Consider the following 4,940-nt stretch of genomic DNA (forward strand, 5'->3'; position numbering starts at 1 on the left):
TATTGATTTGGAGATTGAAAGGACTCTTCACAATCTTAGACGAGAGCTTATTAATAATCAAATGGAAGGCTTTGGGGACAATCAAGGAAGGGGAAATCTTGGTGATCTTGGTGGAGCTGTAAATGTGAATGGTGGCAATGGTAATGGTGGAGGTGTTAATGTAAGACATGGTGATGATGAGGTTGAAGGTCCTCCTAGGCAATTTGATCCTCGCTCTCTCGAGGATTGTGCTAGGCCTACTTGGGACACAAATCCTTCAAGCATCCGCTATCCCCCTATCAATGCTACTAATTTTGAGATCAAGCCGGCTATCATCAACATTATCTCTAATTCAGTGGTTTTCTATGGTCTTCCTAATGAAGAGCCCAATATTCATCTTCGCTCTTTCTTGCATGTGTGCACCACTTTTGGGATTAACGGAGCTTCTAAGGATGCTATCTTGTTGAGGTTATTCCCATTTTCTTTGAGGGACAAGGCTAAGGGATGGTTGATGTCATTGCCTCCCAACTCTATCACCACTTGGGATGAGATGGCGGAGCAATTCTTGACGAAATTCTTTCCTCCAAGCAAGGCGGTGCTAATTAGGGCGGATATCATGTCTTTTGCCCAAAAGGATTTTGAATCATTTTATGAAGCGTGGGAGCGCTTTAAAGGAATTATTCGAAGTTGCCCAAATCATGGCCTCCCGGAATGGGTAGTGTACCAAGCTTTTTATAATGGTTTGAGCATGCATACTAAGGAGACTATTAATGCAGCTGCGGGAGGTTCATTCATGACCAAGAATCAAGAGGAGGCTAGAGAATTACTGGAAAAAGTGGCCAAAACCACTAACTCTTGGTCTTCGGAGAGGGGGAATCCAAAGAAAGGAGGAAGTTTTAGAGATGATGAAGTTATGTCTACCTTGGCTATAATGGCAAAGAAGATTGAGGCATTGACACTAAATCAAGCTCAAGGAGTACATGCTATGCAAAGCACACCTTCTCATATGTCTTGTGATTATTGTTGTAGTACTAACCATCAAACCGGAGAATGCTTGATCACTAATGCATCTTCGTCTCAAGGTGAGCAAGTTAATGCTATTGGAGGTGGATATTACAGTCGGCCCCGAAATGATCCATACTCAAACTTCTATAATCCGGGGTTTCGGAATCATCCAAACTTCTCTTGGAGCAACAATAAAAATGTGCAAAACCCCCCCCTCAACAAATTCAGCCACAAGAGAAAAGGAGGGATATCGATGAAATGTTTGCTAAAATGGCCGGAAGTATGGAGGCATTAGCCAACAACACCAACAATTTCATTAGCAAGACTGATTCTGCATTACAAACTCAAGCATCAATGATTCAGAATCAAGGGGCATCCATTAGAAATCTTGAAATACAAGTGGGGCAGCTAGCTAATGCTCTATCATCAAGAGAAAAAGGGGAACTCCCTAGCCAAACGGAAGTGAATCCAAAAGGTAAAGATCATTGTTATGCTATCACCTTACGGAATGGGAATCTAGTAAAAACTGCTGCTGATCTCGATGCTGAAAAAGCGGAAAAATTGAAAGATGCAGAATTGCAGAAAAATGCAGTTAAGGAAGAACAGAGTCCAAATCCGATCGATCGGACCTCATACCCGATCGATCGGAGCTCTGAAGTTGCAAATGAGACAGGAGAAAAATCCGATCGATCGGCTACAATTCCGATCGATCGGACCACTGCAGACCAAAATGAAAGTGTTGAAAATATGCAGAAAAGCAAGGATGTGCAGTCCCGGTATGCAGTTGAATTGGATTGGCCTGATAGTTCATTGCCAGCACCTCCAGTAAAAGCATATGTACCTCCAATTCCTTTTCCACAAAGGTTGAAAAACACCAAGACGGATTCTCAATTCTCAAAGTTTCTTGATGTGTTCAAGAAATTGCAGATCAACATACCTTTTGCCGAAGCTTTGGAGCAGATGCCCAGCTATGCCAAGTTTATGAAGGAGATTCTTTCTAAGAAGCGGAGGTTGAAGGATTATGAGAGTGTCCAGTTGACAGAGGAGTGTAGTGCAATAGTGCAGCAAAAGCTTCCAATTAAGAAGAAAGATCCAGGAAGTTTCACTATTCCTTGCACTATTGGCAGTACAGTGATTGAAAGGGCATTATGTGATTTGGGAGCTAGTATCAATTTAATGCCACTATCGATAGCCAAGCTCATTGGCTTGCATGAAATCAGCCCCACTACAATGTCTCTTATCATGGCGGATCGATCTATTAAACATCCTCGGGGTATCATTGAGGATGTTCTTGTCAAAGTAGACAAATTGGTTTTTCTGGTGGATTTTGTAATTCTTGATATGGAGGAAGATTCTAATACTCCAATTATTTTGGGGCGACCTTTCTTACGTACGGGGAGGACTCTTATTGATGTGGAACAAGGTACTTTGGTATTGAGAATTGCGGATGAAGAAGTCACGTTCAAAGTGTTTGACACTACCAAGTACCCGAATGACGAGGAATCTTGTCTTTACATAGACTCGGTGGACCATATTTTGGCTCATACTTATTCCATAAATTCTTGCCAAGACCCTCTTGAGTCTTGTTTGGTGAATAGAGATGCTCTCGAATATGGTGATGATGAAATGGTGGAGTTTATGAACTGGTTAGAATCGCTGCAAGAGGCTAAACCAAGAAGATTCCAGCGATTTGAACCGCTTGGTGTCTTGTCTTCAAGGCCACAACCAAGTATCATAGAAGCTCCAACACTCACTTTGAAACCTCTTCCGTCTCATCTTCGGTATGCTTACTTGGGGAATTCTACTACCTTGCCGGTTATTATCTCTTCGAAGTTGAATACGGAAGAAGAGGACAAACTTTTAAGAGTATTGAGGGAGCACAAAATGGCTTTGGGGTGGACAATAGCAGATATTCGGGGAATCAGCCCCACTATGTGTATGCATCGTATTCTAATGGAGGAGGATTACAAGTCTTCGGTGGAGCATCAACGCCGACTAAATCCCAATATGAAAGATGTAGTAAAAGCCGAAATTTTAAAACTTCTTGATGCAGGAATTATTTACCCTATTTCAGATAGTTCTTGGGTAAGTCCGGTGCAAGTAGTTCCCAAAAAGGGTGGAATCACAGTGGTGAAGAATGAGAAGAATGAATTGATTCCCACCCGGACTACGACCGGTTGGCGAGTTTGCATTGATTATAGGAAGCTCAACAATGCCACTAGGAAGGATCACTTTCCTTTACCCTTTATTGATCAAATGCTAGAGAGGCTTTCGGGATATTCTTATTATTGCTTCCTGGATGGTTATTCGGGGTACAATCAAATCCCCATTGCTCCGGAAGACCAAGAAAAGACCACTTTTACTTGTCCTTTTGGCACTTTTGCTTATAAAAGGATGCCTTTCGGCTTATGTAATGCACCGGCCACCTTTCAACGGTGTATGATGAGTATTTTCAGTGATATGGTGGAGCACACAATTGAGGTATTCATGGATGATTTTTCTATTTTTGGCTCATCATTTGACTCTTGTTTGAAAAATTTATCTATGGTGCTCCAAAGATGTGAAGAGACTAATTTAGTGCTCAATTGGGAGAAATGCCATTTCATGGTGCAAGAAGGGATAGTCTTAGGGCATCGAATTTCTCAAAAGGGCATTGAAGTGGACAGAGCCAAAATTGAACTTATTGAGAAACTCCCTCCACCAACTTCGGTTAAAGAGGTGAGAAGTTTCTTGGGGCATGCGGGCTTCTATAGGCGTTTCATCAAGGATTTTTCAAAAATCACAAAGCCTTTGTGTGAATTATTGTTGAAAGATGTTAAGTTTCATTTTACAAAGGAGTGCTTGGAAGCCTATACCACTCTCAAGGAAAGGCTTACTACAGCCCCTATTATCACTTCTCCGGATTGGAACATTCCATTTGAGCTCATGTGTGATGCTAGTGACTACGCTATGGGAGCGGTTCTCGGTCAAAGGAAGAATAAAATTCTGTATGTTATTTACTATGCTAGCCGTACTCTAAATGATGCTCAACTCAATTACACAACAACGGAGAAAGAACTTTTGGCGGTTGTCTTTGCTCTTGACAAGTTCCGATCGTACTTGATTGGCTCTAAAGTCATTGTCTACACTGATCATGCAGCCTTGCGCTATTTATTAATGAAGAAGGAAGCCAAGCCAAGGTTGATTCGATGGATTCTTCTATTGCAAGAATTTGACTTGGAAATTCGAGATAAAAAGGGATCCGAGAATGTGGTGGCGGATCACTTGTCTAGAATATTGGAGGGGCGTGAAGAAGCGACCATTCCCATCAAAGAAACATTTCCAGATGAACAATTGTTTGCTATTCACTCTTCTACAACTCCTTGGTATGCTGATTTTGTAAATTATTTGGCCAAGGAGATCCTTCCTCCGGATTTATCTCACTCTCAAAGGAAAAGATTCCTCTATCTTGTTCGGTTTTATTATTGGGAGGAGCCTTGCTTATGGAAGCAATGTATGGATCAAATTATTCGTCGGTGTGTTCCGGAGGAAGAAATGATTAGTATCTTGAAGCATTGCCACTCATTTCCATGTGGTGGTCATTTTGGCGGTAACAAAACGGCAGCTAAGGTCTTGCAATCCGGTTTTTATTGGCCTACTTTGTTTAAAGATGCCCACTCATTTGTTTCTGCTTGTGATGAATGTCAACGTACCGGGAATATTTCAAATCGAAATCAAATGCCTTTAACCAATATTCTCGAGGTTGAGCTTTTTGATGTGTGGGGTATAGATTTTATGGGGCCATTCCCTAATTCTTTGGGAAATTACTATATCCTTGTGGCGGTTGACTATTCTAAATGGGTGGAGGCCCTGGCGTTACCCACCAATGATTCCAAAGGGGTGTTGAAGTTTTTGAAGAAGAATATTTTTACAAGATTTGGTACCCCGAGGGCGATTATTAGTGATGGGGGTACCCA

General features: G+C 41.7%; 1 non-coding gene across 1 annotated transcript; it reads right to left on the reverse strand.

The window, feature by feature from the left end:
- Positions 1 to 577: 577 nt before the first annotated feature.
- Positions 578 to 684, reverse strand: LOC120009988. Its single transcript, XR_005470781.1, has one exon. It is a non-coding gene; the product is annotated as a small nucleolar RNA R71 (small nucleolar RNA).
- Positions 685 to 4,940: the final 4,256 nt, after the last annotated feature.

The sequence above is a fragment of the Tripterygium wilfordii genome, chromosome 11 (genome assembly GCF_013401445.1).
Source record: "Tripterygium wilfordii isolate XIE 37 chromosome 11, ASM1340144v1, whole genome shotgun sequence".
Taxonomy (NCBI): Eukaryota; Viridiplantae; Streptophyta; class Magnoliopsida; order Celastrales; family Celastraceae; genus Tripterygium; species Tripterygium wilfordii.